The sequence below is a fragment of the Ranitomeya imitator genome, chromosome 4, assembly GCF_032444005.1.
Source record: "Ranitomeya imitator isolate aRanImi1 chromosome 4, aRanImi1.pri, whole genome shotgun sequence".
Classification (NCBI taxonomy): domain Eukaryota; kingdom Metazoa; phylum Chordata; class Amphibia; order Anura; family Dendrobatidae; genus Ranitomeya; species Ranitomeya imitator.
The window spans coordinates 525,266,520-525,279,389 of NC_091285.1; the positions used below are offsets into that span (position 1 = coordinate 525,266,520).

Consider the following 12,870-nt stretch of genomic DNA (forward strand, 5'->3'; position numbering starts at 1 on the left):
TAACGAATGTTGTGTTGTACATGCGATCGCTGTCTTCCGAATCTTTGTTAGGCAGTCTCTTCCTATTTCCCCATATATATGAGAACGTTCATGTTTCTTCCGTGAGGAAAGTGGTGAAAGCTGCTGCCTGACTACTCTGGCAGCGGCTTTTCTCCCATGGAAACTAAAGAGATAATGGCACAATCCTTTTTTTCACCCTATTTCATCTGTTTGGAGAGAGTAAGGATAGTCCCACCAAAATCAGCAGGTTCTAGTCACTCTATTGTAAAGTGTATGGGAGGCTTTAGGCTTCTGTAGATCTAGCCTATAGAACCCTATGTGACATAAATACAGTACCGACTATGAGCTGATAAACCTGTGTGAAGAATAAAGGTTATTCAGCCCTTGGAGGAGCATTGGTGCCCCTTTATTGTGCTGTTTGACAGAGAACCCATAGGTAAGATACCCAACAATCTCTTGGAAAATTATCGTCCTGCAGGACCATCTTTAAGAATATGTTTATATTATGAATTTTATGCTTAAAGAGTATCCATCGTTTTAATTTTTACTTCATAAATCAATAGTGCACATGAAAATATGAAACTTTGTAATATATAGTTCTGTCCAAAAGTGTTGGTACCCTTGAAATTGATCCAGAAAATGAAGTATTTCTCTTAGAAAATTATTACAATTGCACATGTTTTGTTATACACATATTTATTTCCTTTAGTGTGTATTGGAACAACACAAAAAAAACAGAGAAGAAAAGGCAAGTTGGACATAATTTCACACAAAACCCCCAAAATGGGCCAGTCAAAATTGTTGGCACCTTTCCAAAATTGTGTGTAAACAACTTTGTTTCAAGCATGTGATTGCTCATTCAAACTCACATGTGGCAAGTAACAGGTGTGCACAATATGAAAATCACACCTGAAAACAGATAGAAAGGGGAGAAGTTGACTGAATCTTTGCATTGTGTGTCTATGTGTGCCGCACTAAGCATGGAGAATAGAAAGAGTAGAAGAGAACTGTCTGAGAACTTGGAAACCAAAATTGTTGAGCAATATCAACAATCTCAAGGTTGCAAGTCCATCTCCAGAGATATTGTTGTCCATTTGACCATGGTGCGCAACACAATAAAGAAGTTTACAACCCATGGCTCTGTAGCTAATCTCCCTGAACATGGATGGCAGAGAAAAATTGATGAAAGGTTGTAATGCAGGATAGTCCACATGGTGGATAAACAGCCCCAATCAAGTTGCAAAAATACTCAAGCTCTCTTGCAGGCTGAGGGTGCATCAGTGTAAATGTAAACTATCCATCAAAATTTTTATGAAATGAAACTCTATGGCAGCAGACCCAGGAGGAACTCACTGCTGACACACAGATGTAAAAATCTAGACTGCAGTTTTCCAATATGTACTTAATTAAGCCAAAATCCCTCTGGGACAGCGTCTCGTGGACAGTTGAGACCAAGATAGAGCTTTTTGGTAAAGCACATCATTCTACCATTTACCAAAAATGGAATGAGGCCTGCAAAGAAAAGAACATAGTATCTAGATTCAAATATGGCAGAGGTTCAAAGATGTTTTGGGGCTGTTTTGTTGCCTCTGGCACTGGATGCATTGTCTGTGTGCAAAGCATCATGAAATCTGAAGATTACCAAAGGATTTTGAGTCTCAATGTAGTTCACAGTGTCAGAAAACTGGGTTTGCATTCTAAGTCATAGGTCTTCATGCAGGACAATGATCCCAAACTTACTTCAAGAAGCACCCAGAAATGGAATGAAACAAAGCACTGGAGAGTTCTGAAGTGGTCAGCTATAAGTCCGGATGTAAATCCCATTGAACACCTGTGGCGCAATCTTAAAATTGCTGCTGGGAGAAGGCACCCTTCAAATATGTGAGGCATGGAGCAGTTTGTAAAAGAAGAGTGGTCCAAAATTCCAGTTGAGAGGTGTAAAGAAGTTTGTGGATGGTTATAGGAAGTGATTGATTGCAGTTATTTATTCCAAAGGGTGTGCAACCAAATATTAAGCTGAGGGTGCCAACAATTTTGTCCGACCTATTTTGAGGGTTTTGTGTGAAATTATGTCCAATTTTCTTTTTTTTCTCTGTTTTTTTGTGTTGTTCCAATACACACAAAGGGAATAAACATGTGTATCACAAAAATATGTACCGTATTTTCTGCTTTGTAAGACGCACTTTATTTCCCCAAAATTTGGGGGGGAAATGGGGGTGCGTCTTACAAAGTGGATATACCGCTTACCGTTACAGGCTGGGATGAGGGGGTGCCCGCTGCTGCCCGCCGCCGCCCGCCACTGCTATCGCCCACCACCGCTGCCGCGGTTGTCCGCTGCTGCCCGCTGCTTGTTGTGAATTCTGTGGCAGAGCTCCCTCCTGTGGTCAGGGGTGGTACTTCGGCTGATTCTCTCTGTGAGCTTCCGTTGGTGGAGGAAAGTGGTACTGCGGCTTCTGAGTTTCCTTCCTCAGGTGATGTGGTGAAGTCGTTAGGTGCTGCTCTATTTAACTCCACCTAGTGCTTTGATCCTGGCCTCCAGTCAATGTTCTAGTATTGGACCTGTTTCCTCCTGGATCGTTCCTGTGGCCTGCTGCTCTGCATAGCTAAGTTCTGCTTTGCTATTTTGTTTGCTGTTTTTTTTCTGTCCAGCTTGTATATTTGTTTCTTCCTGCTTGCTGGAAGCTCTGGGACGCAGAGGGTGTACCTCCGTGCCGTTAGTTCGGTACGGAGGGTCTTTTTGCCCCCTTTGCGTGGTTTTTGTAGGGTTTTGTGTTGACCGCAAAGTTACCTTTCCTATCCTCGCTCTGTTCAGAAAGTCGGGCCTCACTTTGCTAAATCTATTTCATCTCTACGTTTGTCTTTTCATCTTAACTCACAGTCATTATATGTGGGGGCTGCCTTTTCCTTTGGGGGATTTCTCTGAGGCAAGGTAGGCTTATTTTCTATCTTCAGGCTGGCTAGTTTCTCAGGCTGTGCCGAGTTGCATAGGGAGCGTTAGGCGCAATCCACGGCTGCCTCTAGTGTGGTTGGAGAGGATTAGGGATTGCGGTCAGCAGAGTTCCCACGTCTCAGAGCTCGTTCTATGTTTTTGGGTTATTGTCAGGTCACTGTATGTGCTCTGACCTCTATGTCCATTGTGGTACTGAATTACCTTATCACAACAGTACTGGAGGCCCAAAGTACTAATGATTCTCAATAGAGGGAAAAAAGAAGTTCTGAGACCATTTTTTTTTCTCTGCACTGTGTTTTGCCTTTTTTTTCCCCTAGACATTTGGGTGGTTCAGGACACAGGTGTGGACATGGACATTCAGGGTCTGTGCTCTTCAATGGATAATCTCGTTATAAATGTACAAAAGATTCAAGATTTGGTGGTTCAGAAGCCTATGTTAGAACCAAGAATTCCTATGCCTGATTTGTTTTATGGTGATAGAGCCAAGTTTGTGAATTTCAAAAATAATTGCAAACTGTTTCTGGCCTTGAAACCTCGCTCCTCTGGTGACCCAGTTCAACAAGTGAGAATTATTATTTCTTTTTTGCGTGGCGACCCTCAAGACTGGGCATTTTCCCTTGCGTCAGGAGATCCTGCATTAAGTAATATTGATGCGTTTTTCCTGGCGCTCGGATTGCTGTACGATGAGCCTAATTCAGTGGATCAGGCAGAGAAAAATTTGCTGGCTCTGTGTCAGGGTCAGGATGAGATAGAGGTATATTGTCAGAAATTTAGAAAGTGGTCCGTACTCACTCAATGGAATGAAGGTGCGCTCGCAGCTATTTTCAGAAAAGGTCTCTCTGAAGCCCTTAAGGATGTCATGGTGGGATTTCCTATGCCTGCTGGTCTGAATGACTCTATGTCTTTGGCCATACAGATCGGTCGACGCTTGCGTGAGCGTAAATCTGTGCACCATTTGGCGGTATTACCTGAGCTTAAACCTGAGACTATGCAGTGCGATAGGACTTTGACCAGAGTTGAACGGCAAGAACACAGACGTCTGAATGGGCTGTGTTTCTACTGTGGTGATTCCACTCATGCTATCTCTGATTGTCCTAAGCGCACTAAGCGGTTCGCTAGGTCTGCCACCATTGGTACGGTACAGTCAAAATTTCTTCTGTCCGTTACCTTGATCTGCTCTTTGTCATCATATTCTGTCATGGCATTTGTGGATTCAGGCGCTGCCCTGAATTTGATGGACTTGGAGTATGCTAGGCGTTGTGGGTTTTTCTTGGAGCCCTTGCAGTGTCCTATTCCATTGAGAGGAATTGATGCTACGCCTTTGGCCAAGAATAAGCCTCAGTACTGGACCCAGCTGACCATGTGCATGGCTCCTGCACATCAGGAGGTTATTCGCTTTCTGGTGTTGCATAATCTGCATGATGTGGTCGTGTTGGGGTTGCCATGGCTACAAGTCCATAATCCAGTATTAGATTGGAAATCCATGTCTGTGTCCAGCTGGGGTTGTCAGGGGGTACATGGTGATGTCCCATTTCTGACTTTTTCGTCATCCACCCCTTCTGAGGTTCCAGAGTTCTTGTCTGATTACCGGGATGTATTTGATGAGCCCAAGCCCGATACCCTACCTCCGCATAGGGATTGTGATTGTGCTATCGATTTGATTCCTGGTAGTAAATTCCCAAAAGGTCGACTGTTTAATTTATCTGTGCCTGAGCACGCCGCTATGCAGAGTTATGTGAAGGAGTCCTTGGAGAAGGGGCATATTCGCCCGTCATCGTTGCCATTAGGAGCAGGGTTCTTTTTTGTAGCCAAGAAGGATGGTTCACTGAGACCTTGTATAGATTACCGCCTTCTAAATAAGATCACGGTTAAATTTCAGTACCCCTTGCCGTTGTTATCTGATTTGTTTGCTCGGATTAAGGGGGCTAGTTGGTTCACCAAGATAGATCTTCGTGGTGCGTATAATCTTGTGCGTATTAAGCGAGGCGATGAATGGAAAACTGCATTTAATACGCCCGAGGGCCATTTTGAGTATCTAGTAATGCCATTCGGACTTGCCAATGCTCCATCAGTGTTTCAGTCCTTTATGCATGACATCTTCCGAGAGTACCTGGATAAATTCCTGATTGTGTACTTGGATGACATTTTGATCTTCTCGGATGATTGGGAGTCTCATGTGAAGCAGGTCAGAACGGTGTTTCAGATCCTGCGTGCTAATTCTTTGTTTGTGAAGGGATCAAAGTGTCTCTTTGGTGTTCAGAAGGTTTCATTTTTGGGGTTCATCTTTTCCCCTTCTACTATCGAGATGGACCCTGTTAAGGTCCAAGCCATCCATGATTGGACTCAGCCGACATCTCTGAAAAGTCTGCAAAAGTTCCTGGGCTTTGCTAATTTTTATCGTCGCTTCATCTGCAATTTTTCTAGTATTGCTAAACCATTGACCGATTTGACCAAGAAGGGTGCTGATGTGGTCAATTGGTCTTCTGCTGCTGTGGAAGCTTTTCAAGAGTTGAAGCGTCGTTTTTCTTCTGCCCCTGTGTTGTGTCAACCAGATGTTTCGCTTCCGTTCCAGGTCGAGGTTGATGCTTCTGAGATTGGAGCAGGGGCTGTTTTGTCGCAGAGAAGTTCTGATTGCTCGGTGATGAAACCATGCGCCTTCTTTTCCAGGAAGTTTTCGCCTGCTGAGCGAAATTATGATGTGGGCAATCGAGAGTTGCTGGCCATGAAGTGGGCATTTGAGGAGTGGCGTCATTGGCTTGAAGGAGCTAAGCATCGCGTGGTGGTCTTGACTGATCATAAGAACTTGACTTATCTCGAGTCTGCCAAGCGGTTGAATCCTAGACAGGCTCGTTGGTCGCTGTTTTTTGCCCGTTTTGACTTTGTGATTTCGTACCTTCCGGGCTCTAAAAATGTGAAGGCGGATGCTCTGTCTAGTAGTTTTGTGCCCGACTCTCTGGGTTTATCTGAGCCGGTGGGTATCCTCAAAGAGGGAGTAATTGTGTCTGCCATCTCCCCTGATTTGCGGCGGGCGCTGCAAAAATTTCAGGCTAATAAACCTGATCGTTGCCCAGCGGAGAAACTGTTTGTCCCTGATAGGTGGACGAATAAAGTTATCTCTGAGGTTCATTGTTCGGTGTTGGCTGGTCATCCTGGAATCTTTGGTACCAGAGAGTTAGTGGCTAGATCCTTTTGGTGGCCATCTCTGTCGCGGGATGTGCGTACTTTTGTGCAGTCCTGTGGGATTTGTGCTCGGGCTAAGCCCTGCTGTTCTCGTGCCAGTGGGTTGCTTTTGCCCTTGCCGGTCCCGAAGAGGCCTTGGACACATATCTCTATGGATTTTATTTCAGATCTTCCCATCTCTCAAAAGATGTCAGTCATTTGGGTGGTCTGTGATCGCTTCTCTAAGATGGTCCATTTGGTACCCTTGTCTAAATTACCTTCCTCCTCTGATTTGGTGCCATTGTTCTTCCAGCATGTGGTTCATTTACATGGCATTCCAGAGAATATCGTTTCTGACAGAGGTTCCCAGTTTGTTTCGAGGTTTTGGCGAGCCTTTTGTGGTAGGATGGGCATTGACTTGTCTTTTTCCTCGGCTTTCCATCCTCAGACTAATGGCCAGACCGAACGAACCAATCAGACCTTGGAAACATATCTGAGATGCTTTGTTTCTGCTGATCAGGATGACTGGGTGTCCCTTTTGCCTTTGGCTGAGTTCGCCCTTAATAATCGGGCCAGCTCGGCTACCTTAGTTTCGCCGTTTTTCTGCAACTCTGGGTTCCATCCTCGTTTCTCTTCAGGGCAGGTTGAGTCTTCGGACTGTCCTGGTGTGGATACTGTGGTGGACAGGTTGCAGCAGATTTGGACTCATGTAGTGGACAATTTGACCTTGTCCCAGGAGAAGGCTCAACGTTTCGCTAATCGCAGACGCTGTGTGGGTCCCCGACTTCGTGTTGGGGATTTGGTTTGGTTATCTTCTCGTCATATTCCTATGAAGGTTTCCTCTCCTAAGTTTAAACCTCGTTTCATTGGTCCATATAGGATTTCTGAGGTTCTTAATCCTGTGTCTTTTCGTCTGACCCTTCCAGATTCTTTTTCCATACATAACGTATTCCATAGGTAATTGTTGCGGAGATACGTGGCACCTATGGTTCCATCTGTTGATCCTCCTGCCCCGGTTTTGGTGGAGGGGGAGTTGGAGTATATTGTGGAGAAGATTTTGGATTCTCGTGTTTCAAGACGGAAACTCCAGTATCTGGTTAAGTGGAAGGGTTATGCTCAGGAAGATAATTCTTGGGTCTTTGCCTCTGATGTCCATGCTCCCGATCTTGTTCGTGCCTTTCATATGGCTCATCCTGGTCGTCCTGGGGGCTCTGGTGAGGGTTCGGTGACCCCTCCTCAAGGGGGGGGTACTGTTGTGAATTCTGTGGCAGAGCTCCCTCCTGTGGTCACGGGTGGTACTTCGGCTGATTCTATCTGTGAGCTTCCGTTGGTGGAGGAAAGTGGTACTGCGGCTTCTGAGTTTCCTTCCTCAGGTGATGTGGTGAAGTTGTTAGGTGCTGCTCTATTTAACTCCACCTAGTGCTTTGATCCTGGCCTCCAGTCAATGTTCTAGTATTGGACCTGTTTCCTCCTGGATCGTTCCTGTGGCCTGCTGCTCTGCATAGCTAAGTTCTGCTTTGCTATTTTGTTTGCTGTTTTTTTTCTGTCCAGCTTGTATATTTGTTTTTTCCTGCTTGCTGGAAGCTCTGGGACGCAGAGGGTGTACCGCCGTGCCGTTAGTTCGGTACGGAGGGTCTTTTTGCCCCCTTTGCGTGGTTTTTGTAGGGTTTTGTGTTGACCGCAAAGTTACCTTTCCTATCCTCGCTCTGTTCAGAAAGTCGGGCCTCACTTTGCTAAATCTATTTCATCTCTATGTTTGTCTTTTCATCTTAACTCACAGTCATTATATGTGGGGGCTGCCTTTTCCTTTGGGGGATTTCTCTGAGGCAAGGTAGGCTTATTTTCTATCTTCAGGCTAGCTAGTTTCTCAGGCTGTGCCGAGTTGCATAGGGAGCGTTAGGCGCAATCCACGGCTGCCTCTAGTGTGGTTGGAGAGGATTAGGGATTGCGGTCAGCAGAGTTCCCACGTCTCAGAGCTCGTTCTGTTTTTGGGTTATTGTCAGGTCACTGTATGTGCTCTGACCTCTATGTCCATTGTGGTACTGAATTACCTTATCACAACAGCTGCTGTCCCGGGAGATCCTGGAAACTCCGGTGCTGCGGGGTGCTCTGACGACATTTTGTGAAAGACCAGAGCCCCCCGGCAGTTCGTCCATGCGTTCCCGTATGACTGACTTCGGGAAAATGGCCGCCGGAATCTCGAGAGATGAGATCTCAGCGCTGAAATCTCATCTCTCGAGATTCCGGCGGCCATTTTCCCGGAGTTAGTTCCAGTATGACTGACTTCGGGAAAATGGCCGCCGGAATCTCGGGAGATGAGATTTCAGCGCTGAGATCTCATCTCTCGAGATTCCGGCGGCCATTTTCCCGGAGTCAGTCATACAGGAACGCATGGACGAACTGCCGGGGGGCTCTGGTCTTTCACAAAATGTCGCCAGAGCTGCCCCGCAGCCCCGGAGACAGCCCTGCAGCCCCCGAGACAGCCTTGCAGCCCCGGAGACAGCCCTGCAGCCCCGGAGACAGCCTTGCAGCACAGGAGCCCCCTGCAGCACAGGAGCCCCCTGCAGACCCCCTTATCCCAGCCTGCAGCAATGCTCCACTCCTGCCTCCAGCACCGACCTTGGGACCCTGATCCGCTGCAGCCACAACCCCTGGTGAGTAATAAGACGCATGGATTATAAGACGCCCCACCAATTTATTAAAAAAAAGTTTTTTTCCTATTTTTCTCCTCAAAATTTGGGCTGCGTCTTATAATCCGGAGCGTCTTACAAAGCGAAAAATACGGTAATTACAATAATTTTCTGGGAGAAATTCTTCATTTTCTGGAACAATTTCAGGCGTGCCAACACTTTCGGCCATGACTATATCTTACCAGAGATATTTGCTTCTTTCTCTGCCAGAATTGATAAATCATAACCAAAATTCTAAATTCTGAGGTAAAATCGGTATTCAGTGTAGACAGATTTTCCCGTTACCGAGATAGGAGATGGCGACTGCTACTGATGAGATTCCATCTAGATGGGAGGATGAGGGTGGAGCTTTTCTCTCCTCCCGTCTACATAGAATTGTATCAGTGACAGCCGCCATCTCCTATCTCAGTAATGGGAAAGCGTGTCTTCACTGAATGCAGATTTTACCTCAGAATTGATAATTTTTATAAAGACTGACCAGTGCTGGCAGATAAAGAAGCACTTTTTTGTGTCTTGATTGGGCATATAGACAGAGGTTGCCTTTATCTAACAATAACTATGATGTCGCTAAGAAGAAAAAAGTAATTTTGTTCTGTTACGCGTGTACAGAATATATGCTATCTGCAGTTTTTGCTAGAGTTTATAGCATCTAAAATTGTTTTCAGAGTAATCTGTAGAGTTCAAGTGACTTTGAAAAGCAATTTTTTATTGCTGAATTGATTAAACTTGTAAAAGCTGCCTGAGGTGTGAGCACGTCATCACCCTCTCCAGACTCTGAGGCCGGCGTCACACACAGCGTAAAACAATACGGTCCGTATATTACGGCCGTAATACGCTGAAAAGTCCCCCAAAAAATGGTCCGTTGCTCCTCCGTAGGCAGGCTGTGTCAGCGTTTTTTGCGCATGGCATCCTCCGTATGTAATCCGTATGGCATCCGTACTGCGTGGTTTTCTCGCAGGCTTGCAAAACCAACATACCGCTATAGAAGTGATCCATGTGTCCCAAAAAGAAAAGAATATATATATATATATATATATATATATATATATATATGTCAGTAGACACATATATGTATATATATTAATACTTATTCCAGCGCTATACAGCTTGAAAGCCGGTAATTCAATTACCGGCTTTTTCTTTCTCCTTCCTAAAACCCGACATGATTTGAGACATGGTTTACATACAGTAAACCATGTCTTCTCTCCATTTTTTTTGCAGATTCCACACTACTAATGTCAGTAGTGTGTATCTGCAAAATTTGGCCGTTCTAGCTCTTAAAATAAAGGGTTAACTGGCGGTAAAAATTGGCGTGGGCTCCCGCGCAATTTTCTCCGCCAGAGTAGTAAAGCCAGTGACTGAGGGCAGATATTAATAGCCTGGAGAGGGTCCACGGTTATTGGCCCCCCCCCTGGCTAAAAATATCTGCCCCCAGCCACCCCAGAACAGGCACATCTGGAAGATGCGCCTATTCTGGCACTTGGCCACTCTCTTCCCATTCCCGTGTAGCGGTGGGATATGGGGTAATGAAGGGTTAATGCCACCTTGCTATTGTAAGGTGACATTAAGCCTAATTAATAATGGAGAGGCGTCAATTATGACACCTATCCATTATTAATCCAATTGTAGTGAAGGGTTAAATAAAACACAAACACATTCTTTAAAATTATTTTAATGAAATAAAAACAATGGTTGTTGTAGTATTTTATTCAACGCCCAATCCAGTCACTGAAGACCCTCGTTCTGTGAGTAAAGAAACATAATAAACCAACAATATACTTACCCTCCGCAGATCTGTAACGTCCAACGATGTAAATCCTTCTGAAGGGGTTAAAACATTTTGCAGCAAGGAGCTGTGCTAATGCAGGCTGCTCCTCGCTGCAAAACCCCAGGGAATGAGGCTAAAAATAGATCAATGATCTATATTTAGCATCATTTGCGGTGAGGCGCCCTCTGCTGGATGTTCATAGATCGTGGGAAATTACCTAGAAAGCTCCCTGGCTCCCTGGCTTTCTAGGTAATTTCCCACGATCTATGAACAGCCAGCAGAGGGCGCCTCACCGCAAATGATGCTAAATATAGATCATTGATCTATTTTTAGCCTCATTCCCTGGGGTTTTGCAGCGAGGAGCAGCCTGCATTAGCACAGCTCCTTGCTGCAAAATGTTTTCACCCCTTCAGAAGGATTTACATCGTTGGACGTTACAGATCTGCGGAGGGTAAGTATATTGTTGGTTTATTATGTTTCTTTACTCACAGAACGAGGGTCTTCAGTGACTGGATTGGGCGTTGAATAAAATACTGCAACAACCATTGTTTTTATTTCATTAAAATAATTTTAAAGAATGTGTTTGTGTTTTATTTAACCCTTCACTACAATTGGATTAATAATGGATAGGTGTCATAATTGACGCCTCTCCATTATTAATTAGGCTTAATGTCACCTTACAATAGCAAGGTGGCATTAACCCTTCATTACCCCATATCCCACCGCTACACGGGAATGGGAAGAGAGTGGCCAAGTGCCAGAATAGGCGCATCTTCCAGATGTGCCTGTTCTGGGGTGGCTGGGGGCAGATATTTTTAGCCAGGGGGGGGCCAATAACCGTGGACCCTCTCCAGGCTATTAATATCTGCCCTCAGTCACTGGCTTTACTACTCTGGCGGAGAAAATTGCGCGGGAGCCCACGCCAATTTTTTCCGCCAGTTAACCCTTTATTTTAAGAGCTAGAACGGCCAAATTTTGCAGATACACACTACTGACATTAGTAGTGTGGAATCTGCAAAAAAAATGGAGAGAAGACATGGTTTACTGTATGTAAACCATGTCTCAAATCATGTCGGGTTTTATGAAGGAGAAGGAAAAAGCCGGTAATTGAATTACCGGCTTTCAAGCTGTATAGCGCTGGAATAAGTATTAATATATATACATATATGTGTCTCACTGACATATATATATATATATACCTATTCTATGTGTACACATTTATTATATCTATTGGACTGTAAGCTGTCAGTGTGATTTTACTGTACACCGCACTGAATTACCGGCTTTTCTCTCTAACAGCGCTGCGTATTTCTCGCAAGTCACACTGCTTGTCCGTGTGTAATCCGTATTTTTCACGCTTCCATAGACTTTCATTGGCGTATTTCTTGCGCAGTACGGTGACAAACGCAGCATGCTGCGATTTTGTACGGCCGTAGAAAGCCGAATAATACTGATCAGTAAAATACGGCAAATAGGAGCAGGGGCATAGAGAATAATTGTGCCGTATTTTTTGCGAGTTTTACGGACGTAGATTCTGCGCTCTTACGTCCGTAAAACTCGCATGTGTGACGGCGGCCTTAGACTTTACAGGTGAGGACAAAGTGCAGACATATTAGAATCTTGTCAAAGTCCACCGTATTCTCTTTGCTTTATCCAAGTGACTCAGAACCTGTGACCTGGGGGTGGGTGAAGTGTTTTTACCTACAAAAATAGAAATAAACTGTTTCTTTCAACACCCCTGTACATGGCATCTCAGTAGGACTGGCGTGTCTGCTTTTTTTCAAGCTGCAGCTTGATATGTAGTCTGGGTGTGAATAGAAAATTACCTTCATGTATACATGGAAGTCTCGCCTATGTGTCTATAACGAATGGAAAGAACAAAGGCTTCCATCCTGGTGGTAAACTATGTAATTGGGCACTTACTGGCACTATGATGACTGGTGTTCAGTACACCCTGCACTAGAAGGCACTTGGGAAAATGATATCCTAGGCCGCATTGAGATGTCCCTGATTTTTCACAAGCACAAAAAAATGTTCCAAGTTTCATTTGTGTTTCGGATTTGATTTTCATCAGTGTTTGGTCAGTGTCAACTTTTATCATCAGTGATTTTCACATACAGATACACAAACTGCAAATATTCTCCTATACATTACAATTACGGATTATACCGTGATTCCAATTTTGTGCTGTCTGTGATTTTCACAAACTTGTACACTTGTGAAAATTGTGATCCATAAAAATGGACATTTCTTTGTGATTCTTTTTTTTTTTTTGCAGATACATGATTTGCAAAAAAAACAAA

General features: G+C 44.5%; 1 protein-coding gene across 1 annotated transcript in view; it reads left to right on the forward strand.

The window, feature by feature from the left end:
* Nucleotides 1–12,870, forward strand: part of LOC138676645 (ADAMTS-like protein 5) — a 95,327-nt gene that overhangs the window by 30,563 nt on the left and 51,894 nt on the right. The gene's annotated exons all lie outside the window — the stretch shown is intronic.